Below are 25,482 nucleotides of genomic sequence, written 5' to 3'. Positions count from 1 at the left end.
CCCAGTGGTTTAACCAGTTTCTGTGTATATTCTTTCTCATCGCCAGCAGCTCTCTAATGCCAGAAACAGAAAGAATATAGTCGTTATGTGCAACTGCTATTCTCTGCACTGCTCCATCAGACTACACATACCAGTACAATTATACTAAAGTTGTTTTTTCTAATGCTTTTCTCACAATGCACTGCACCTTCTGTCTCCCAAGGTCATAATACTGTAACCAATAGGCTCCCCCTAATTAGTTCAGATACAATTCCCTGTCTACTTACCCCATCAGCTTCCATTGGGGTCACATGATCTTCAGATTCCAGTTCTTCCTTTATCTTTATCTGTAATATTTCTGATTCAGCAATGGGGAAGCTGCCAGTAAGGAAGAGACAGGGGTGAGTAAAGCTGGGAGTAAGGAAGAGACAGGAGTGAGTAAGGAAGAGACAGGGGTGAGTAAAGCTGGGAGTAAGGAAGAGACAGGAGTGAGTAAGGAAGAGACAGGGGTGAGTAAAGCTGGGAGTAAGGAAGAGACAGGGGTGAGTAAAGCCGGGAGTAAGGAAGAGACATGGTGAGTAAAGCTGGGAGTAAGGAAGAGACAGGGGGTGAGTAAAGCCAGGAGTAAGGAAGAGACATGGGTGAGTAAAGCTGGGAGTAAGGAAGAGAAGGGTGAGTAAAGCTGGAGTAAGGAAGAGACAAGGGTGAGTAAAGCTGAGAGTAAGGAAGAGACAGGGGTGAGTAAAGCTGGGAGTAAGAAGACAGGGGCGAGTAAAGCTGGGAGTAAGGAATTCTACTGGGAATTATGTCTGTAGGGCAGAACCTCCTGCTGGGGTTTAACCCTCCTGTCCTACAGCAAAGCTGAGCTCTGTGTAACCACATGTGTCCTACACAAACGTTACTCACCGGCCCAGGAACGGGATCCATTTCCTCTTTATTGTTTCAGAGGATCCTCAGTGTCCGGTCTTCATTCTCCCATTTCCCTCTAACCTCCTTGTTTCCATCTCTGGAGAACCTGAAGCAAGGAACACAAACCCACCATATAAAGCTGCCTGTGGGGATCCCCCCTCTCATATCACTACAATAAATACATGTTGTACTGGGACCAGTTTATCCCGTCCCACAGTCTCCCCTCTCTATCAGTCCCTGCAGCAGGATTAACCCAGTCTCCCTCTTATCAGTCCCTGCAGCAGGATTAACTCCCAGTTCTCCCCTCTATCAGTCCCTGCAGCAGGATTAACCCCCAGTCTCCCTCTCTATCAGTCCCTGCAGCAGGATTAACCCCCAGTCTCCCTCTCTATCAGTCCCTGCAGCAGGATTAACCCAGTCTCCCTCTCTATCAGTCCCTGCAGCAGGATTAACCCCAGTCTCCCCTCTCTATCAGTCCCTGCAGCAGGATTAACACCCCAGTCTCCCTCTCTATTAGTCCCTGCAGCAGGATTAACCCCAGTCTCCCCTCTCTATCAGTCCTGCAGCAGGATTAAACCCCCAGTCTCCCCTCTCTATCAGTCCCTGCAGCAGGATTAACCCCAGTCTCCCCTCTCTATCAGTCCTGCAGCAAAAGATTAACCCCAGTCTCCCCTCTCTATCAGTCCCTGCAGGATTACCCCCAGACTCCCCTCTCTATCAGTCCCTGCAGCAGGATTAAGCCCCAGTCTCCCCTCTCTATCAAGTCCTGCAGCAGGATTAACCCCAGTCTCCCCTCTCTATCAGTCCCTGCAGCAGGTATTAACCCCCAGTCTCCCCTCCCTCTCTATCAGTCCCTGCAGCAGGATTAACCCCCAGTCTCCCCTCTCTATCAGTCCCTGCAGCGGATTAACCCCGTCTCCCCTCTCTATAGTCCCTGCAGCAGGATTAACCCCAGTCTCCCTCTCTATCAGTCCCTGCAGCAGGATTAACCCCAGTCTCCTCTCTATCAGTCCTGCAGCAGGATTAACCCCAGTCTCCCTCTCTATCAGTCCCTGCAGCAGGATTAACCCCCAGTCTCCCCTCTATCAGTCCCTAGCAGCAGGATTAACCCCCAGTCTCCCCTCCTCTAATCAGTCCCTGCAGCAGGATTAAGCCCAGTCCCACAGACAGTGCAGGGAGAGGGGAGGAGGAGGAGGGAAAATGACTTACCCAGTAGATGAGGCTGGAGATGTGAGTACAGGGGATGGGAATGTCAGGGACACAGTAAGAGGGAGTTGCAGGGAGTTACAGGGAGCAGTAGGGGACAATTCCCAGTCTGTCCCTCACATTTTTGTCTGTGTGTGATATTGCCAGTGGTCCCAGTATTTCCCTATTCCTGGGATACAATAGAAGGATACCAGAAGGTCTCATGCTGTATGTTTTGCACATGAAGGGCTTCTTGGGTCATTTTATCCCGTTCAGTCTTCTTTGCTTCTATTCCTGGGACAAACCCAATCTCTTTGGAGACATCACTGAACTGTATAACCAATCAGATTACAGTAAATGGAGGGTATAATATTCATACAGGAAGGGGTGGGATCTGTTTATTCCTCATGCACAGCCTAATATCCAATGGAATGGGAGCATGAAAGCTGACACTGATAGACAGGGGTGCGGCCATGTTTCTGGTGGGCAGATTGTAGTTGTGTGTGGGAACGGCTAGTGGAGCTGCAGGGAGTTGTGACATTGGTTATGTAGAATAATTATACTCTTAATAACTAGAGGGGTAGCAAATTGCAGCAATCCAACTGAAGCTCCTGCTGAACTACAATTTGTCTCTCAGTACATAGCACACAAAAGCCCAACCACATGTCAAATGTCTGATCCAGAGTTGATTAAGTTAAATATCTGTGTGAAACTTCCAACTTCCTTATTATTCAGAGCGATGGAAGGAGAAGGCAGTTGCACAGATAAACTGCCATACAGTAAACTCCTCTTATCTGTAAACTGAGACACAGGCAGCAACTGCAAGAGGTAGGGCTTGTTTATACAGAGATCACTAACAAACTCTCCTGGTTAGAGACAAAAAAAACAACAAACAAAACGCAAACATTCCATTAGTGATTTAGAATGATATACATATAAATATCTATGTGTTGCTACCAGAATGGGCAGAATGAATATTATACTGAAGTTGTGGGGTTTCACACAGTATCCATTCCACAGCACAGGATTCACAGTTCAGGTTTGGGATTCGGCTGAATCTGCTCCAGTTATAAATCAGGTTAATAATGCAATTGAACAGGTAGGACCACCCACAATAAAGCGTCTGTCCCCCTGAAGCTGCTCCGCATCAAATCCAACCCCCAATAGTTACCCAAGTCCTGAGCTCTAATTCTCTGCAGGTCTTATTTTTGGCTGCTCTCTCTCCTGTTGTCAGACTGGAACCCCAACCCCCCCAGGTAAGTAAAAGCAACTCTTGTCAGTACTAGGGATGCAGCAAACCCTTATTTTTAGGGTCCAGCAGAATCCAGGGGTACAGATTTGGCCGAATACCAAACCAATTCCAAACCTCGTGCATCTCGAGTACTTACCCAGATTCCTGCTCCTCGGCTGCTTTCCTCCCATGGTCACCTCCCCATCTCCTTCACTGAAAAGCCAGAAAAAGATACAAAGTTTCTAAAACGTATTGGCTTTTGGTAGAGCCAGAATATGTGGCAGGTGCACTTAGATACATTTGTAACAATTTAAGATAAGCAAAGACAACTCTAACAATTTAAAATAAGCAGGTCTCTTGGGTAAACTGTAACTTGCAGCTTAAAGGGCAACTGTATAACACATAAAAACCACAGAAATGTCTAGCCCCATGTCAGATTTCAAAATTAAATATCAAAAAATCAAATTGATCTTTTGAAAAATGGATTTCGGTGCAGAATTCTGCTGTTTTTCTCATGACAGTGTCCCTTTAAGATGAATGTTGATGGGTTCAGATGAAACAATGTATATCAAGCAGACCCTTTTATGTTAAAGGACCAGTAACATAAAACATTTTTTTTTTAAAAAATGTGTTTATACTTAATGAAAAAAAAACACCAAGGCAGTTTTAACTTTCAATTCGCATAGTCTTTATTAAGAAATTACTTACTCGTGCTCCTCTTCAGAAACAGCGACGATCCATTGTGCGGCGCTGGATTTTTCCTCCTTGTCTATCTCCTATAAAAGGCAGGGATGAGAAATTGAGTTGCCATTTCTGAAGAGGAGCTCAAGCAGAGAATCGGTAAGTAATTTCTTAAAGGGATACTGTCATGGGAAAAAATTTTTTTCAAAATGAATCAGTTAATAGTGCTGCTCCAGCAGAATTCTGCACTGAAAGAGCAAACAGATTTTTTTATATTCAATTTTAAAATCTGACATGGGGCTAGACATGTTGTCAATTTCCCAGCTGCCCCTGGTCATGTGACTTGTGCCTGCACTTTAGGAGAGAAATGCTTTCTGGCAGGCTGCTGTTTTTCCTTCTCAATGTAACTGAATGTGTCTCAGTGGGACCTGGATTTTACTATGGAGTGTTGTTCTTAGATCTACCAGGCAGCTGTTATCTTGTTTAGGGAGCTGCTATCTGGTTACCTTCCCATTGTTCTTTTGTTTGGCTGCGGGGGGGGGGAAGGGAGGGGGTGATATCACTCCAACTTGCAGTAAAGAGTGATTGAATTTTATCAGAGCACAAGTCACATGACTGGGGGCAGCTGGGAAATTGACAATATGTCTAGCCCCATGTCAGATTTCAAAATTAAAAAAAAAAATCTGTTTGCTCTTTTGAGAAAATGGATTTCAGTGCAGAATTCTGCTGGAGCAGCTCTATTAACTGATTCATTTTGAAAAAAATGTTTTTTCCCATGACAGTATCCCTTTAATAAAGACTTTGCGAATTGAAAGTTAAAACTGCCTTGGTGTTTTATTTTTTGTCAAATAGAAACTAACTTTTTTTTTAAAAAAAAAATTGTTTCTGGTCTTTTAAACTCTGCCTAATCCCAACAGGAGGTCATAATCCCAGTTGTAGTCTGAACAGCATCTTCCACAGTTTATCCCACACTGATCCCTTATCTACGTGTCCATCATTTGCTTATTAATGGTGTTGTTCACATTAAATTAACTGTTAGTAGGATGTAGAGAGGGATATTGTGAGACAATTTGCAATTGGTTTTCATCTTTTTATTATTTGTGTTATTATTTTTAAAATGTGTTATTTATTTTTGAGAAATTTATGTTTTTATTTAGCAGCTCTCTGGTTTGCAATTTCAGCAATCTGGTTGTTAGGGTCTGAATTCCCCTAGCAACCATGCATTTATTTTGAGTAAGTGACAGGAATATGAATAGGAGAGGCCTAGATAGAAAGATGAGGAATAAGAAGCAATAACAATAAATGTGGAGCCTTACAGAGCATTTGTTTTTTAGATGGGGTCAGTGACCCCCATTTTAAAGTTGGAAAGAGTCAGAAGAAAAGGCAAATAATTTAAAAAATATATAAAAAATATAATGAAGACCAATTGAAAAGTTGCTTAGATTAGCCATTCTATAACATACCAAAAGTTAACTTAAAGGCAAACCACTCCTTTACATCCAAAGGAATCCTGGGAAGTAACGGAAGATTAACTCAGGATATTTCCATATAGATATATATATATATATATATATATATATATATATATATATATATATGGCACTTGTGAGGGCAGGAGCACTTGCTGTAATGAGGCCACAAACAAATTCCTGGCCTCGTGTGTGTGTGCAATAAACATAATGGGTCAATAGATTACATTTTAAGGTGAACTTGTCCTTTAAATTCATAAACTTATATGAGGAATAAGTAACATTCTACATGTTTGTACTGTAATTGCACTGGGAAAAATCCACTTTGCACACCTCCCAACATATTGGAAATAGAAAGAGGGACAAAAAGTTTGCATGGCGATTTTTTACTACGCCTATGTTATGGCCACACCCCTAATTACCATGTTAACGTTACCAAATCTTAGCAGGTTATGAACACATTTTCTGTGGTTTTTATGTGTTATTACAGTTTTGCTAATAAAGGTGGATTGCCCTTTATGCGAGTCACAGTTTCCCAAGAGACCTGCTTATCTTAAATTGTTACAGTTGTTTATCTAAAATTGTTAACAAATGTAAGTGCACCTGCTATGTATTCTGGACTCTCTGCCAAAAGCCAATTAAGTTTCAGAAACGTTGTGTCATTTTCTGGCTGTTCAGTGCAGGAGATGAAAGAGAAAGTCGGGACATTTCAGTAATAATTCGGGACTGCGGGCTGAGCTGCCAAACTCAGGACTGTCCCACGAAAAAAGGAACAGTTGGGAGGAATAACTTTGACACTTTATTCTTACTAAGAACAATATATTCCATGTGCCCTTGCTAATACTACACGGGGCTGTGAGAGGGGCCTAGAGAGAGTCAGGAGGTGGCAGTTGGGCTGGTGGCACTTGCAGTGTCCCAGGGATTATTTGCTGTTTGTTCTGCCCATGACTTTATCCCCTGCACAGGGGTGCTTCGCCAATGAGGCAAGTTGAGGCTGTTGCCTCAGGTGGCAGCACCCCACTAGGTACCAGGGGCGGCAAAAATGCTGCTCCTGGTACTTTAAGAGCAAATTTTCCGGGGGAGGGGGGCAGCAGCAACTGCTGCTGCCTCAGGCGCTGGAGGGGCCAGGATCGCCCCTGCCCCTGCATTGTCTTATTGCAGCTCTTCCATTAACTGTAAGTCAGGGTGGGAAGGGGAGAGCATACTGGGACTCTATACTCCTGCCATAAAGCAAGGCACTGCTGTTGCACTGACACCAGCTCCAGCAAAGGCCACATAATTAGCTTTTCTGCCTGCCTAGCATTATACCTTCACATGTAAATAAACAACAATAACAACTTCCCTTTTTAATGAGACACTGTTTTTATTTGCAACCTGAGTATTGCTGGCCGGGCAACTAAGGGAAGCACATTGGCCAGTGGACTGACTGCCCGGCTTTATTGTTATTACTTTCCCTGTGTAACCGACACGTGCTGCTTCTAGAAACGTGGAAATGGCAAATCTGCCCACAAGCAAAATGGCGCTTACACAGGCTCCCGATGCTCATAAGGGAAGTCAGACTCAGAGCCATTTTCATTGGCCTTAAGGAAGAGGGAGGGGCCTGAGGTGTCCAACATGATCTGGTGAGAACGGAGGTGACTTCCCTAGGGGGAGGGTCTGACATGTCACAGAACTTGTTCCTTCCCTTGTCTTTATAGAACCAAATGTGAGGCACCGACTGGGAATTGTCCCCTGCTGCTCCCTGTAACTCCCTGACATTCCCATCCCCTGTACTCACATCTCCAGCCTCAGCTACTGGGTAAGTCATTTTCCCTCCTCCTCCTCCTCCTCCTCCTGTACTGTCTGTGGGACTGGGGCTTAATCCTGCTGCAGGGACTGATAGAGAGGGGAGACTGGGGCTTAATCCTGCTGCAGGGACTGATAGAGAGGGGAGACTGGGGGGGTTAATCCTGCTGCAGGGACTGATAGAGAGGGGAGACTGGGGGTTAATCCTGCTGCAGGGACTGATAGAGAGGGGAGACTGGGGGTTAATCCTGCTGCAGGGATTGATAGAGAGGGGAGACTGGGGGTTAATCCTGCTGCAGGGACTGATAGAGAGGGGAGACTGGGGGTTAATCCTGCTGCAGGGACTGATAGAGAGGGGAGACTGGGGGTTAATCCTGCTGCAGGGACTGATAGAGAGGGGAGACTGGGGGTTAATCCTGCTGCAGGGACTGATAGAGAGGGGAGACTGGGGGTTAATCCTGGCTGCAGGACTGATAGAGAGGGGAGACTGGGGCTTAATCCTGCTGCAGGGACTGATAGAGAGGGAGACTGGGGGTTAATCCTGCTGCAGGGACTGATAGAGAGGGGAGACTGGGGGTTAATCCTGCTGCAGGGACTGATAGAGAGGGGAGACTGGGGGTTAATCCTGCCTGCAGGGACTGATAGAGAGGGGAGACTGGGGGTAATCCTGCTGCAGGGACTGATAGAGAGGGGAGACTGGGGGTTAATCCTGCTGCAGGGACTGATAGAGAGGGGAGACTGGGGGTTAATCCTGCTGCAGGGACTGATAGAGAGGGGGAGACTGGGGGTTAATCCTGCTGCAGGGACTGATAGAGAGGGGAGACTGGGGTTAATCCTGCTGCAGGGACTGATAGAGAGGGGAGACTGGGGGTTAATCCTGCTGCAGGGACTGATAGAGAGGGGAGACTGGGGGTTAATCCTGCTGCAGGGACTGATAGGAGAGGGGAGACTGGGGGTTAATCCTGCTGCAGGGACTGATAGAGAGGGGAGACTGGGGTGGTTAATCCTGCTGCAGGGACTGATAGAGAGGGAGACTGGGGGTTAATCCTGCTGCAGGGACTGATAGAGAGGGGAGACTGGGGGTTAATCCTGCTGCAGGGACTGATAGAGAGGGGAGACTGGGGGTTAATCCTGCTGCAGGGACTGATAGAGAGGGGAGACTGGGGGTAATATTAATGGGATGGGAATGACAGACTCATAGTGACAGGACATTAGTCAGTAGGAAGTTGTTGGATGAGTTGGAGGAATATTATCAGGTTTCAGTAGAATAAATTATCAATATAAACAGAGTTTTCGATGTACAAATTAATAAAGAGAGGAAAATAAACATGGGCAAAGGGATAATGTTCTTTACATGAGAACGGAGAAGTTTATTATTTGTTTCTGGGGTTCAGTGGTGGTGCCTGTGTGTCAGTGAATATAAATCCCCACAAGTCAGACACTCCCTTACTGACAGCTGACAGTTTGTACAGACCCCACCCCCCACCTGGCACATTCCTACAGCCAATCCCCAGCTGTGCCACTGCCCGTTCTGTTCATACTCAGCCCTGTGTATAACTGACAGTCAGACAGGTGCCCCTTGTACTCAATAAGTAACTGAGCAGCTCAGCTGAGCAAAGGTCCAAGTCCATGTGATTCTATTTAATGTCCAGAAAGCAGAAACCATTTCAGGCTGAGCAGTATTAGTTGTATATATATTGTATATATTATTAACATGTATTTATATAGCGCCAACATATTGCGTAGCACTGTAAAGTAAATGTGATTATACAACTACATCACATGAATTACATACATAGAACATATGGAGTTACATATATCACAGTCAATACCGGTACAAAAGGTGAGAAGGGCCTGTGCAGAAAGAGCTTACACTCTAAAGGGAAGGGAGTAATACACAAGGTGTGGGAGTGGGCAAGATGAAATTAAATGTTATGTTGTATGTGGTGTTGCGTTTGGTAGTTAAGCAGAGTGAGGGGAGGCTTCTCGAAAGAAGTGCGTTTTCAGAGATTTTTTGAAAGCAGAAAGGTTGGGAGAAAGTCGGACAGACCGTGGGAGAGAATTCCAGAGGAGGGGTGCAGCCCTTGCAAAGTCTTGAATGTGAGCATGTGAGGAGGTAATGAGAGAAGAGTTGAGGAGCAGGTCAGTAGAGGAGCGTAGTAAGCGGTTGGTTGAGTTTATAGAGATAAGTTCAGAGATGTAGGGTGGGGCAGAGTTATGAAGTGCTTTGAATGTCAGGGTCATTAATTTGAATTGATTCTGAAAGGTAACGGAAGCCAGTGCAGGGATTGACAGAATGGCGAGGCAGAGGAGGAGCGGTTGCTGAGGTGTATGAGCCTCGCAGCAGTGTTCATTATGGACTGGAGAGCTGACAGTCTCTGGAGGGGGAGGCCAATTAATAGAGAGTTACAGTAGTCTAGACGTGATATGATGAGAGAGTGAATAGCACTCACATTAACCCCCTTGACAGGGAATTTGTTTTATGTAAATCTCCTTAAAGGGGTTGTTCACCTTCAAACATCTGGTTGTTTTCAGACAGATCACCAGAAATAACGACTTTTTCCAATGACTTTCTATTTGTAACAGTTTTTCTAATATTGAAGTGTAAAGTGTCATTTTTCACTTTCTAAAGCAGCTCTGGGAGGGGGGTCGCCGACCCTGTAAACTGTTCTAAATTGATACATTTAATTGATCTACTTCTTATCTTTGTCCCTGCTGAGCGGAATCTCTGGGTTTCATTACAGGCAGCTGTTAGAATTGATACATTAGTTGCTGATACTCCAGAGATGCTGCTGAGAAATGGATCAACTAAATGTTGTAAAATTGTAACAGAATCTGCACCTGAATTAGAGTCCTGCAGTGGGTCGGGTACCCGCGGGGTTACCTGCAAAAATCTGCGGGTCGGGCCGCGGGTCTTCTTAATAGCGATTTTCACTCCTTTTTTTCTGATCACATCTACTTCCAATGATGTCACTTCTGGTTTACAATGACAGCACTTCCTGTTTTACTCCTTTTTTTCTGATCACGTCTATTTCCGATGATGTAATTTCCGGTTTACAATGACATCATGGTCTTGATGGTAAGAATGCGGGTTGCAGGTCTGGGTTGCGGATAAGGTACTTGCGGTTTGGGTAGCGGGTCCAAGCAGGTAAGAATGTGGGTTGCGGGTCCGGGTTGCAGATTGCAGGTTGCGGGTACGGGTCCGCTATGGGTTCCAAAAAATGGACCCGCGCAGGACCATAAACTGAATTACTGAGCTGTCAGACTCAAACACCAGAGACACGGACATTCAACTTTAAACTTAGATTTTGGGAAAAAACAGTAAAAAATAAATAATGGAAAGTAATTGGAAAAAGTCTTTATTTGTGGGGAACAATCTGAAAACAACTGAACTGAAAAAAGTGTTTGGAGGGTTGTTCACCTTTAAATTAAAGTGATGCTAATACTAAAAAAACTAGTTTCAAAATATTAATCTACATTAAAAGTTACCTATAGGTCATGTTGATCATTTTTCGCGGATAGTTCTGCTTTTGTGAGTAATTGTCATTTGAAGTTCCTAATTCTGACAGTTTTGACAACCTGACTGTCACATCTCAGCCTGTCAGTTAGAGTTTCTAATGCTAATGGGCTCAATATGGCCCCTCATACAGGAACATGGGGCATCAGACAGGTAAAAGCATTGCGCAAATACTTTATGGCAGAATTATAAATAGTACACAAACACAATATTATGATAGATATAAAAAAAGTTATTTTCTGGTGAAAGATGATTTGAATAAGAGACTGGAATATAAATAGGAGAGGACTGAATAGAAATATGAATAATAGAAAGTAACAATGCTTACAGAGCATTTGTTTTTAGATGGGGTCAGTGACCCCCATTTGAATACTGGAGTCAGAACTTTAAGGTGAACCTTAACTTTAAGGTTCATAAAGTTAACATTAAGGTGAACCACCCTTTAAGAGAAAGAAGAGTATGTGTAATTGGGGTTCAGGAAAGGGGGTGTTGGAATGAAATTGGGAATGTGTGTTGGGAGTGGAAGAAGAACTGGGAGAGGGCAGGGAAGTTTGAGCAGCAGAGAAAGGGATCAGGAAAGGGGAATGTTGAAAAACCAGTAGAGTGTTGGAAGAAACGTGGAAAAATGAGTCTGAAAAAGAAAGAGGAGCCGGGAAACTGAGGGAATGTGGGAATTGGGTTTATTGGTCACATTAGGAAGGTAAGTACCATGGACTTATACTGTTTGTACTTGTGATGTTCCCTACACACAGGACAGACCTTCTGATGGATCTCAGGCACTTCTGATACACAGTGAGTGTGGGGCCCTCCTCTCTGCACACAGAGGCCCCGCCCATTCCCAACATGGAGTCACACGTGTCCTGTGAGTAAATATTTATCTGGGTGGGAAATGGCTCCTTGTGACTCACTCCCCAAACTGCCCCATTGGTTTCCCTGATTGGATAAACTGGTCCCAGTACAACATGTATTTATTGTAGTGATATGAGAGGGGGGATCCCCACAGGCAGCTTTATATGGTGGGTTTGTGTTCCTTGCTGTCAGGTTCTCCAGAGATGGAAACAAGGAGGTTAGAGGGGAAATGGGAGAATGAAGAGCCGGACACTGAGGATCCTCTGGACACAATAAAGAGGGAAATGGATCCCATTTCTGGGGCCGGTGAGTAACGTTTTACTATTAATAAGATTTCAAATCCTTACTCCCAGCTTTACTCACCCCTGTCTCTTCCTTACTCCCAGCTTTACTCACCTCTGTCTCTTCCTTACTCCCAGCTTTACTCACCCCTGTCTCTTCCTTACTCCCAGCTTTACTCACCCCTGTATCTTCCTTACTCCCAGCTTTACTCACCCCTGTCACTTCCTTACTCCCAGCTTTACTCACCTCTGTCTCTTCCTTACTCCCAGCTTTACTCACCCCTGTCTCTTCCTTACTCCCAGCTTTACTCACCCCTGTCTCTTCCTTACTCCCAGCTTTACTCACCCATGTCTCTTCCTTACTCTCAGCTTCCCCAGAGCCACAACCAGAAATATTACAGATAAAGATAAAGGAGGAAGATCTGGACATCGGAGATCACGTGAATTTAACTGAAAATGCTACAGGGTCACTCACTTATGGGGGTAAGTGATTATGTAACTCTAATATATGTTTTTATTTCATTTGTAGCCAAAGATACAAGGAGTCCTATAGTGTGGAGATCAGGTATATACCCCTGCAGTTATATGTGCCAATCAGTTGTTCTGCTGTATAACAGGACAACCCTGTTCATTCACACGTATGTTACACTGGTCATACATGCACCAATCTGATTGGCCACAGTTGTTGATATTCATTTTCTTTTTATCAGATCATTCGTTGAATGGTGAACTGAACTGGGACATCTCCAAAACATGGCTCGGACAATGGAGATCAGAGGTCCCGGAGTCCAGTGGTCCCGCTAGTTCTTTGGATACAGAAAATGGTAAAACTTTATATATAGAGAACCCGCTGCACAAAACACAGAGGATTGACGCAGGGTTGAAACCTCTTGTCCGTATGGATCATGGGAAAAACATTAGTCAGAAAAGCAACTTGAAGAGAACCAAGAGGATTCACACCGGGGAGAATCTCTTCATCTGCAGAGAATGTGGGAGAAGCTTCACGTTCAGGAGCAGCCTCCAAAACCACATCAAAATCCACTCCGGCGAGAGAGTTTTCAAATGTAGGGAATGTGGCAAATGTTTCCCCATAAAGAACGAACTTCGCAAACATTATAAGGTTCACACTGGGGAGAAACCCTTCACCTGTACTGAATGTGGGAAGAGCTTCTCTCAGAAGAACAATCTCCTGGCGCACAAGAGGATTCACACGGGGGAGAAGCCATTCGCATGCGTGGAATGCGGCAGAAGGTTCTCCATAAAGAGCAACCTTATATCACACATGAGGACTCACACGGGCCAGAAACCCTTCACCTGCACGGAATGTTGGAAGCGTTTTCCCCCAGAAGTACCAGCTTCTCATTCACATGAATATTCACACCGGCGTGAAACGCTTCCCCTGTACAGAATGTGAGATGGTATTTAATTTAAGGAGCGCTCTCCAAAGACACCAGGCCAGTCATTCCGGGGATAAACCCTTCTCATGTACGATGTGCGATAAGGGCTTCTCCGGAAATAGCAGCCTCCTTACGCACCAGAAAATCCACACAGGGGAGAAACCATTTACCTGCACCGACTGTGGGAAAAACTTTTGTCAAAAGAACGATCTTCTGACACACGAGAGGGTTCATACGGGGGAGAAACCATTCACTTGTGTGGAATGTGGGAAAAGCTTCTCCAATAGGAGCAACTTTCATAAACACCAAAAAATTCACACGGGAGAGAGGCCGTTTGCCTGTAAAGAATGTGGGAAACGGTTCTGTCAGAAGAGCAACCTCCTCAGCCACCAGAAGCTGCACACGGGCCTGAAACCTTTTGGGTGCATGGAATGCGGGAGATGCTTCTCTACAAAGAACGAACTTCTTAATCATGAGAAAATTCACACCGGGGAGAAACCATTCACCTGCACAGACTGTGGCAAAAGCTTCTCCCGGAAAAACCTTCTTCATTCGCACAGAAGGACTCACACAGGAGAGAAACCGTTCATATGCGCTGAATGTGGCAAAAGCTTCTATCAGAAGAGCAGTCTCCTGGCGCACGAGCGGATTCATAGTGACGACAGGCCGTTTGCATGCACTGAATGCTGGGAAAGGTTTTCTCAAAAGTACCTGCTCCTGAGGCACATGAACAGGCACAAGGGGCTAAAACCTTTCACATGCACAGAGTGTGGGAAGGATTTCAGTTTAAAGAGCAGCCTGCAGAGGCACCAGACCATTCACACAGGGGAGAAACCATTCACATGCGCAATATGTGGCAAAAGCTTCTCCCAGAAGGGCACCCTCGACCGGCACCATAAAATTCACACCGGGGAAAAACCCTTCAGGTGTACGGAGTGTGGGAAATGCTTCTCTCAAAAGAGCACCCTTCAAGGACACCAAAAAATCCACTTGCGTTAAGTGTGCAGAGAGACCACCTACGAGATAAAACTCTACCCAAAAATATTATTGCCCTCTTATTAGCCGTCATGTTTTTCCTTTTAACCCCGCCATCAACATCAATGTGATTTTATTAGCAGATAAGATGTAGAGTTTATTCTGACGCCTTCCTGTACATAACGCTCTCTCTATCCTGAGCAGTAATGGGACATTATAAGCAACGTCTTCTTTAGGTTTTTTCCTAAAATGGATTGTTTTATATGTAAACTCCACCTCATATGAATATGTCTATGTATTTTTGTATGCTAGTTCTTTAGTTCAGCTCCACTGCCTTTATGTGTATGAATGTGTTCTGCCCGTAAGGTGCCTTTAATGCTAGCCATGCAAATGATGAATCAGTGAAGGCTTTAAATCTATCAACAGTTAAAGAGAAAGAGATCACGCTGTGCCAAGGTGGTGGGAAACCCTGAAAAAGAGATGGTCTGTACTAAAGAAAAAAAGATTTATGTGTTGGCCAATCAAGAACTGCCACCTGGGTCGGAGGATGCTGATCCACCTTGTGTGAGCCATTAGTGCTTTGGGCAACGAGAACATCTACAAAAGGGGAAAATGAGTTAGCTCAGGCCTTAAGTTACCCTTTAACTAAACTCTGTATCAGTGGCTGCCTGACTTTTGGGTTCCTTCCCAGGGAAGCAGTGGCTTGGGGCTCAGCCTGAATTCCAATGTGGGTGAAATTTAAGGATACCCCTGAAAGCCCAGCTTGGGGATCACAGGGAAATGTGGCAAAAGTCAGATGAAGAAATGTTTCTGTAACCTTGCTGCGAGCTAAAGGGGGCCTGGCCAAATGTTGCACCTCAAAAATGGGCTTGTGAAGTCCAGAAGCTGAACTGCCACCATGCTCCTGCCACGTGCAATATCTGGTACTGGAAGGTCAGACTTTAGGTGAGATTATGTGGACAATCAGTTTGGCCATCCATGTAGCAATGATTCAGTTAATTGTTCAATTTGCCTGTGGCCCCTGGTTCTTGCCAATGTGCCCCCATCTGCCCAAACTCCTAGACAGATATAGAAATGGAAGAGATGTGCCTTTAAATGTTACACCATTCACTGCTTTAATAGAATATTTCCTCTTAAAAAACTTCAAAGAGGCCTGCCTGACCCATATGCACTGCAAATCAGCAGATATCTATTGTCACATATGTAAATCGTGTTGGAGGAGAACCCATCAGCGAGTTGACTCCTCATCCACCGGGTATCTGTGGGCCCCCAATCATTTGGTGAAGTCAACATGTATGGGAAGCTTTAGGCAGACTCCGAGTGAACCAACAATGAAATACAAGAGGCACGTGCCCAACATCTTACACTTGATTAGGGTTGTATGGCGCACACACACAGTAAACGCAACACTAGGCTCGCTTCCCATTGGCTCCACCGTTCTTCCAGTGGGCTAATCATGGCACTGCTGAGGCCCATTGAGAGTCTTTGCTTCCCCCTGTGGCACAGTCCTGAACCTTGGCAGTGATGGCCTAACTGTGAACTTGATTAGGCTAAATATTTCTATATTGCTCAAAATGTAGTCCTAGATTGTAAGCTCTGGTAAGCAGGGGCCTGTACGCCACTCATTTTGGTCTTTACTGTACTGTATAGGCCCTGCTCTGGTTGTACAGCTCTACAATATCTGTTGGTGCTTAGAGATATCAATAAAATGAAGTAGATCTGCTATAAATGTGTCATGTCCATAAACTGCCAATGCTAATGTGCTGCTATTTGCTACTGTGCCAGTAGTGGGAGCTCTTGCTGCTTTCTCTGTGTAGAAAAATAGAGCAACCCTAATGTCCTCTTTGCCCTCTTGTGCTTTTCTCCAGCGATGCATGGGCTAAAACCTTCAAACTTGCCCTTGCTCATCCTGGGCTCAACCTGGTTTGATGTTCAGAAGGGGCTTTAGAACCTGCACTGCCCATCAGAGCTGATGTCACAGAGGGAACCCCCCACCTTGGCTTTATCATTTGAGAGGGCTGGGATGGTCATGAGCAGGAAGAGCCTTGTGAACAGGTTGGCTTTCAGCTCTCCTCTATAGGTAGGGTTTTCGTGGGACCTGCAGGCCTACAGGTGCACCACTACTTCTCTACTTTTGTCTTCAACTGCAGAACCTTCAGGTTTTTGACTTTGCAGATAACCACAGGAGCAGAAAGTGCAGAGTCACCTGTACCTGGGCAAGTACCTGAGAGACTGGATCCAGATACTCTGAAGGAGGTTCCTGTTTGACTATAGGAAAGAGAACAGCACAGGAATAGTAGAAAGCACTAAGCTTAAGATCTCTGATTAGTCAAGAGGTGGTCCCTGGTGGGATCAATGCCATCCAGGAATGGACTTCAAGATTTTACATGTTCTTCAGAGCTCTTCAGCCTTCCTCATGTGAAACTTCAGTATTCATCTTACAATTCTAAGGTACATGTATGAGACCTGTTATCCAGAATGCTCAGGATAACAGGTCTCATACATGTTTTCTGGTTTTCTGGATAACAGTTCTTTCAGTAATTGAGATCTTCATACCTACTAGAAAATCATGTAAACAGTAAATAAAAAAATAGGCTGGTTCTGCTTCCAATAAGGATTAATTATATCTTAGTTGGGATCAAGTACAAGTTACTGTTTTATTATTACAGAGCTAAAGGAAATAAATGTAAAAATTTGGATAACATGGAGTCTATGGGAGATGGCCTTTACGTAATTCAGAGCTTTCTGAATAATCGATTTCCGGATAACGGATTCCATACCTGTACAATCTATTCATGTTTATGCCACTGTTAGTATTCTTCCAGTCTCCACCCCCCAAGCAGAAGTTGCTGGTTGGGCTGAAGGCCACGACCCATACCTGTTGGCATATGCTTCCACGGCAAAATAGACTTTGCCCCTTGGCTTTTTTGCCATAAGCATTTGAGTTGCTGTCACTCAACGGTGGTGCTCATGGAACCTGTAGTTGAGATGCACCTGGAAGGCTCTATTGCATTGATCCATTTCTTTCAGTAGTAATAGTACAGTCCAAGCATAACTTGGTCTAGTTTACAAACAACATGGTGGTGTTACGCAGGGTATCCCAAACCCAGAACTAACCCCAAGGTTCTGGTCTTGGCCCACTCTTCTGCCTGTAGCAGCCGCCTTTGGCTTTGGTTGAAGCCTCTGCTACTCAGATGCCGCCAGGTCTTATTGTGGGAGAACCAAGGAGATATTTCTGAGCAAACTAGGGAACTGAGTGTGTTGTAGAACGAGAAGCAAGGAGCGTAGTCAAAGCCGGCCGGGTAGTAAACAGACAAAGCGGTACCAATTCAGGAGACAGGAGAGTAATCGGGGTCACAGGCCAGGTCATAACACACCGAAAGCGGAATACCAAAACAGGATCCAAGAGAATAGCCAAAAACACAGGGAGGATCAGGACAGGCAGCAAACTAGACGTAATCAGGAACAGGCAGGATCAGTAATGGAACAGTAACACAGCCAAAACACACCCAGGAACTATAGAAAAGATCTAACGTTGGGCAATGAGCAAAAGGCGCCTGCACCTTTAAATATTCGAATCTCGCGCCAAAGTGTGATGACGTACCACGCGCCAATGCTTCAAAGCCAGGAAGTGAGAGGCGTGGCGTTTCTTTTTCACAGAGCGGCCCCACTAGCCCACCAGGGTTAGTCCTTACAGGGGGTCATGACAGCTATAAACTGAAGGCATGGATTGTACTAGTCCATAGGCAGAAGCCAAAATGGGTCTCTGGAACTGGCAGTTAATAACAACCCACTCTGGGCATTAAAAATTCCTTATTTTTTGCCGAAAATTTGCTGTGAAGTAACATAGTTACAGTTAGTTAAGTTGGGTGAAAAAGACCAAATTCCATCAAGTTCAACCCCTCCAAATAAAACCCAGAGGCCATATATACACACACTGACTCCACCATACACTCAACTATATATACTAATATCTCTATAAATTGTAGATTTTACTATCAGAAAAACCTCACTGTGATGAACCCCCTACTCTGTTCCTTTACATTAAACTTCTTTTCCTCTAGTCTGAAGGGGAGGCCTCTGGTACGCGATTCTCTTTATGAATGAATAGATTTCCTGATTCACCAGTCTCTAATGTACTTGTACAGACTAATCATGTCCCCTCACAAGTAGGGGTGCACTGAATCCACTATTTTGGATTTGGCTGGACCCCCGAAAACCAAACCAAATCCTAATTAGGGGTAGGAAGGGAAAAAATGTTACTTCCTTGTTTTGTGACAAAAAGTAATGTGATTTCCCTCCCTGCCCCTAATTTGCATATGCAAATTAGGATTCGGATTTAGTTTGGCCGGGCAGAAGGATTCAGCCGAATCCAAATCCTGCTGAAAAAGGCCGAATCCTACTCACAAGTGTCTTTCCTTCAGAGACAACAAACCCAACCGTGGAACTTTCCTAATATTTAGTCTCTAACACTGCCTAGAGTTACACAACTTGTTATCCACAAAGACCCCAAGATCCTTTTCATTTAAGGAAACTCCCAACACACTGCCATTTAGTGTATAACTTGCATTTATATTATTTTTGCCAAAGTGTATAACCTGCATTTATCAATATTGAACCTCATTTTCCAGTTTGCTGCCCAGTTTTCCAGTTTAGACAAATCACTGTGCAAAGTGTCAGCATCCTGAATGGAACCTATAGTTCTGCACAATTTAGTCTCATCTGCACAAATAGAAACAGTACTTTCAATGCCCCAAGGTCTAAGAGTTTGGCCAAATTGGAGAGAAGTTGCTGGGACTGAACACACTCATTACTAACAGGGGTATCAATGGACTTGGGGGGCCTGGAATGACATTTCTTCTCTGGTGAAGTGATCAGTGGGGTAAGATGTGACACAGGGAGTGGCTAGTATTAGTCATTGCTCAGAGTGGCTCCTTAAAGGGATTCTGTGGATTTTTATGATGTAGTTTTTATTTCTAAATGACACTGTTTACACTGCAAATAATTCACTATACAATATAAAATGTCATTCCTGAACCAGCAAGTGTATTTAGTTGTAATATTGGTGTGTAGGTGCATCTCAGCTCATTTTGCCTGGTCATGTGATTTCAGAAAGAACCAGCACTTTAGGATGGAACTGCCTTCTGGCAGGCTGTTGTTTCTACTACTCAATGTAACTGAATGTGTCTCAGTGGCACCTGGATTTTTACTATGGAGTGTTGTTCTTAGATCTACCAGGCAGCTGTTATCTTGTGTTAGGGAGCGGCTATCTGGTTACCTTCCCATTGTTCTGTTGTTAGGCCGCTGGGGGCAAAGGGTGATATCACTCCAACTTGCAGTACAGCAGTAAAGAGAGACTGAAGTTTATCAGAGCACTATTCACATGACTGGAGGCAGCTGGGAAACTGACAATATGTCTATATTATTGTTCTGTTGTTGGGCTGCTGTGGGGGGTGGTGGAAGGGAGGGGATAATATCACTACAGCAGTGCAGACGTAAAGAGAAGTTTATCAGTTTATCACAGCACAATTCACATGACTGGAGACAGCTGGGAAACTAACAATATGTCTAGCCCTATGTCATATTTCAAAATTGAATATAAAAAAAAAATCTGTTTGCTCTTTGAAAAAACAGATTCTGCTGGAGCAGCACTATTAACTGATGTGTTTTGAAAAAAACATGTTTTTCCATAACAGTATCCCTTTAAATACAATGGATTTTCCTCACACAATAGTAAATAGTCATGAGAGCTCAGTTACACACAGGGAGCAAAGGGTTAAGATATAAGTATTGAAGAGGATGTTAAATACAGACTGACTCTATGTACCTCCATCGTGTATGTCTCCATCATACAGTGATTTCATTTTAATAATAAATACTTCTCTGTGATATGGGAAATATTGCCACCAAAATAATGGCAGTGTCCTCCCAGTGACAGCTCTGAGGGGAGCTATAGAAAGTCTTTCTATTGGTCCTGAATGTGTGGGTTGTACCAAAGCTCTGCCACTTCATGGGGAGGACTGGAGGTTCATCCCTCAAGGGTGGGACCCAAACATGTCAGTGCCTCCCCCCCATACACAGGCCCCGATACATCCAAGATGTGAGGAGACTCACTAAGACACAGGCTGAGAATTGTCCCCTGCTGCTGCCTGTAACTCCCTGCAACTCCCTTCTCCTGTGTCCCTGACATTCCCATCCCCTGTACTCACATCTCCAGCCTCATCTACTGGGTAAGTCATTTTCCCTCCTCCTCCTCCTGTACTGTCTGTGGGACTGGGGCTTAATCCTGCTGCAGGGACTGATAGAGAGGGGAGACTGGGGGTTAATCCTGCTGCAGGGACTGATAGAGAGGGGAGACTGGGGGTTAATCCTGCTGCAGGGACTGATAGAGAGGAGAGACTGGGGGTTAATCCTGCTGCAGGGACTGATAGAGAGGGGAGACTGGGGGTTAATCCTGCTGTAGGGACTGATAGAGAGGGGAGACTGGGGGTTAATCCTGCTGCAGGGACTGATAGAGAGGGGAGACTGGGGCTTAATCCTGCTGCAGGGACTGATAGAGAGGGGAGACTGGGGGTTAATCCTGCTGCAGGGACTGATAGAGAGGGGAGACTGGGGCTTAATCCTGCTGCAGGGACTGATAGAGAGGGGAGACTGGGGGTTAATCCTGCTGCAGGGACTGATAGAGAGGGGAGACTGGGGGTTAATCCTGCTGCAGGGATTGATAGAGAGGGGAGACTGGGGGTTAATCCTGCTGCAGGGACTGATAGAGAGGGGAGACTGGGGGTTAATCCTGCTGCAGGGACTGATAGAGAGGGGAGACTGGGGGTTAATCCTGCTGCAGGGACTGATAGAGAGGGGAGACTGTGGGATAAACTGGTCCCAGTACAACATGTATTTATTGTAGTGATATGAGAGGGGGGATCCCCACAGGCAGCTTTATATGGTGGGTTTGTGTTCCTTGCTGTCAGGTTCTCCAGAGATGGAAACAAGGAGGTTAGAGGGGAAATGGGAGAATGAAGAGCCGGACACTGAGGATCCTCTGGACACAATAAAGAGGGAAATGGATCCCGTTCCTGGGGCCGGTGAGTAACGTTTCTCTATTAATAAGACACATGTTATACACAGCACAGGCTTTTCTAGGGGACATTCAGGGTTAATAGGAAAGCTCTGGGTTTGTTGGACAGAGTAAGAGATAGAATGTGGCACCTGCAGGAGGTTCTACACATTAATGTCTGGTCCTTACTGGCAGCTTCCCCAGAGGAGGAACTGGAAATAATAAAGATAAGGATAAAGGAAGAAGAATCGGACTGTGAAGATCGTCTGAACCCAACAGAAATCTCATCACTTCCACCTACTGATGAGGGTAAGTACCAGTATTCTTGCCAGTTGTAAATGGGAAATGTTATTTTTATTATTGGGCTCAATATTAGTTTCAGAAGTAAATTATATTTATATTTCATTTCTTGTAATACACCCCCATACAGTGGCTGCAGGGGGGGCCAGGAGGTATAGAGGTCCCATATTAATTCATATACAAATTCAATAAATATTGGTAAAACAAGTCAAACTCTAGACATTGGGGGCCTGAAAAAGAATTGGGGCCCAGTAATATCTCATTACACAACACTTACCCGGGGCCTGGGGCTTCTCCAGCAACGTGGGAGTGAATTAGTAGGAATAGGCCACAGACATTAATGGGGGGTTAGAAAGTCCCAACTAACAGTTCCAACAAAAACCCGTGGCTGGAAATATAAACTTCCATTTCTTTATATTGATCTGGTTTGGGCCACAGAGGAAATAATGCGGATAAAGATAAAAGAGGAGGAACCGGAAGCAGAAGATGATCCGATCCCAAAGGAGAAACCTCCGGCTCTGGCTACTGAAGAGGGTAAGTTGTGCCATACGAGGAGGAGATTGGTCACTTTTTATACAGGTTTTGGGGAAATCATGACCAAAGTCAAGTCATCCTTACACACCCTAGGATTTTATTAAAGGGATTCGGTCATGATTTTTATGATATTTTTATGTCTAAATGACACAGTTTACACTGCAAATAATTGACTGTACAATATAAAATGTCATTCCTGAAGCAGCAAGTGTATTTAGTTGTAATATTGGTGTGTAGGTGCCTCTCAGCTCATTTTGCCTGGTCATGTGATTTCAGAAAGAGCCAGCACTTTAGGATGGAACTGCTTTCTGGCAGCCTGTTGTTTCTCCTACTCAATGTAACTGAATTTGTCTCAGTGGGACCTGGATTTTACTATTGAGTGTTGTTCTTAGATCTACCAGGCAGCTGTTATCTTGTGTTAGGGAGCTGCTATCTGGTTACCTTCCCATTGTTCTGTTGTTAGGCTGCTGGGGGGAAAGGGAGGGGGTGATATCACTCCAACTTGCAGTACAGCAGTAAAGAGAGACTGAAGTTCATCAGAGCACAATTCACATGACTGGAGGCAGCTGGGAAACTGACAATATGTCTAGCCCCATGTCAGGTTTCAAAATTAAATATAAAAAATATGTTTGCTGTTTTGGGAAATGGATTTCAGTGCAGAATTCTGCTGGAGCATTAACTATTAACTGATGTGTTTTGAAACAAACAAAAATTTTTTTCCCCATGACAGTGTCCCTTTAACAATAAGGCTGATTGGTTGCCAAGGGTTACTACAGTGAACTGCGGTTTATAACTTGCACCCTTAGTGAGTTACAGATGGGCCGGTTTTGTATGTTAATTCATTACAGACTGCCATAGAATACCGTCTGTGTTATACCAAGCAAGAGCTTCCCCTTTAAATCATACCCAAGCCCCGTTCAGCGGATCTCCCCGTGGTGCCGCACAATGAACCTGATCGGCTGTTGATGTCTGAGCGGCACCTGTCATATCATTTAACAGAACAGCTGTTTCCTCGCATTACAGCACATCCCATAGACGTAGCCAATCAGTGGTCCGGCTGCCCCATTCTTCCATACGGGGGGGGAGTACAAACTGTAATATACAAATCTCATTATTATTGTGCTTTTTGTATCCTCAGGTGATTGTTTGACGGGGGCAGTTTCCATATCGTGGCCTGAACACCAGAACCCACAGGCCCAGGACCCCAGTCTCTGCCGTTCAGGTGTCACAGGGGCAAATAGACGTCTTGCATGTGATGCGGCAGCGAGCGCACCGGAGTCGGACACTTGCAGGCAGTTTGCAAAATGCATTTCCAAAAGGAACAACTTTCTCTCACACGAGAAGATTGCAACAGGACAAAAAGTTTTCGCATGCAAGAAATGCGGCCAAAAATTCTCCCACAAGTACCAGCTCCTGATACACCTGAGCAGCCACTCGGGGGCGGAACCATTCACCTGCGCAGAGTGCGGTAAAAGCTTCTGCTTAAAGAGCAGCCTGAGGAGGCACGAGAGAGGTCACACGGGGGAGAAACCATTCACCTGCACCGAGTGCGGCAAATGCTTCGCCATCATGAGCAGCCTCCACAACCACCAGCGGATCCACACGGGGGTGAAACCATTCACCTGTAAGGAGTGCGGCAAAAGTTTTTATCAGAAGAACAGACTCCACAGCCACATGAAAATCCACACAGGGGAGAAACCAAATGCACGGAGTGTGGGAAAAGCTTCACTCACAAGAGCAGCCTTCTCTCGCACATGAAAATTCACTCAGGACTAAAGCCGTACGCGTGTGTGAAATGCGGCGAAGCCTTCTACTTAAAGAGGAGCCTCCGCAAACACCACAAGGTCCACATGGATCAGAAGCCTTTCAAGTGCACTGAATGCGGCAAATGTTTCTCTGGGAAGAACGATCTCCATAAACACCAGAGAGTTCACACAGGGGAGAAACCCTTCCTGTGTAGCGAGTGCGGCAAATGCTTCTCGCGGAAGAACAACCTCCAGGCGCACAGGAGGATCCACCGAGGGGTGAAACCATTCACCTGCGCGGAATGCGGCAAAAGCTTCTCGATGAAAAGCAGCCTCCTGACTCACGAGAGGATTCACACAGGCGAGAGGCCCTTCACGTGCACGGAGTGTTGGAAAGGCTTCTCCCAGAAGTACCAGCTCCTCATCCATCTCTGCATTCACACCGGGTTCAAACCCTTCCAGTGCACGGAATGTGGCAAAGGTTTCACTCTGAAGAGCAGCCTCCACCGGCACCAAACCACTCACACTGGAGAAAAGCCATTTGAGTGCTCCGAGTGTGCCAAAAGCTTCTCCCTGAAGAGCACCCTCCGCAAGCACCAGAAAATCCACACAGGAGTCAAACCCTTCGTATGTACAGAATGCGGCAAGAGATTCTCTCAGAAGAGCACCCTCCTCAAACACCAGATTGTTCACACAGGGGAGAAACCATTCACCTGCTCAGACTGCGGCAAATGTTTCTCTCAGAAGAGCAGCCTTCAGAGCCACCAGAAAACTCACACAAAAGAAACCTCCTGATGTACAGACAAGGCAACTGCCAGACTATCAGTATTTATAGATAATGCCCCCTGGGATTGGACTAGAGAGCTGCTGGGACCCCTCATCCCCAGTGTCAGTGAGATGGTCCCTCTGTTGTTCCCTATAACAGAACCTTTTAGATGTGAGTCTAGAGACTCCTGGGGCCTATCAGGAACTGTAGTGACTTCCTTGTTAGTGTGTGACCAGCAGCCATTAAACATGAGCCACTTTTACTCACCTCTCATTTGCTTTGTTCAGGTAATGGGCCACCGTCTATCCCAGGGGAATTCCTATGTACCATCGTTTTATGGGATCTCTTTGTACAGACTATGAGCAAACTTAGGGGACTGTTCCTGCTGAATTGTGCTTAGTACAGGGAATACCTATGCTGCCATAGTTTTATGGGATCTCTCTGTACAGACTATGAGCAAACTTAGGGACTGTTCCTGCTGAATTGTGCTTAGTACAGGGGAATACCTATGCTGCCATAGTTTTATGGGATCTCTCTGTACAGACTATGAGCAAACTTAGGGACTGTTCCTGCTGAATTGTGCTTAGTACAGGGAATACCTATGTACCATAGTTTTATGGGATCTCTCTGTACAGACTATGAGCAAACTTAGGGACTGTTCCTGCTGAATTGTGCTTAGTACAGGGGAATACCTATGCTGCCATAGTTTTATGGGATCTCTCTGTACAGACTATGAGCAAACTTAGGGACTGTTCCTGCTGAATTGTGCTTAGTACAGGGAATACCTATGTACCATAGTTTTATGGGATCTCTCTGTACAGACTA

At 45.1% G+C, this 25,482-nt stretch overlaps 2 protein-coding genes and 1 pseudogene across 4 annotated transcripts in view; 2 read left to right on the top strand and 1 right to left on the bottom strand.

Moving 5' to 3' along the window:
- The window catches only part of LOC121393136, a 102,251-nt pseudogene extending 77,332 nt beyond the window's left edge, over positions 1 to 24,919 (top strand).
- The window catches only part of LOC121394778 (zinc finger protein 850-like), a 209,650-nt gene that overhangs the window by 116,926 nt on the left and 67,242 nt on the right, over positions 1 to 25,482 (bottom strand). The window lies entirely within an intron of this gene.
- The window catches only part of XB5897957.S (hypothetical LOC495453 S homeolog), a 658,286-nt gene continuing 653,088 nt past the window's right edge, over positions 20,285 to 25,482 (top strand). The window contains exon 1 of one of the 3 annotated variants that reach the window (XM_041565545.1): positions 20,285 to 20,488. The gene's annotated coding sequence lies outside the window, so the exon portion shown is untranslated. 3 annotated transcript variants of the gene reach the window in all.

Source organism: Xenopus laevis, chromosome 6L, assembly GCF_017654675.1.
Source record: "Xenopus laevis strain J_2021 chromosome 6L, Xenopus_laevis_v10.1, whole genome shotgun sequence".
NCBI lineage: Eukaryota > Metazoa > Chordata > Amphibia > Anura > Pipidae > Xenopus > Xenopus laevis.
This window is presented reverse-complemented; position numbering and strand designations above follow the sequence as displayed.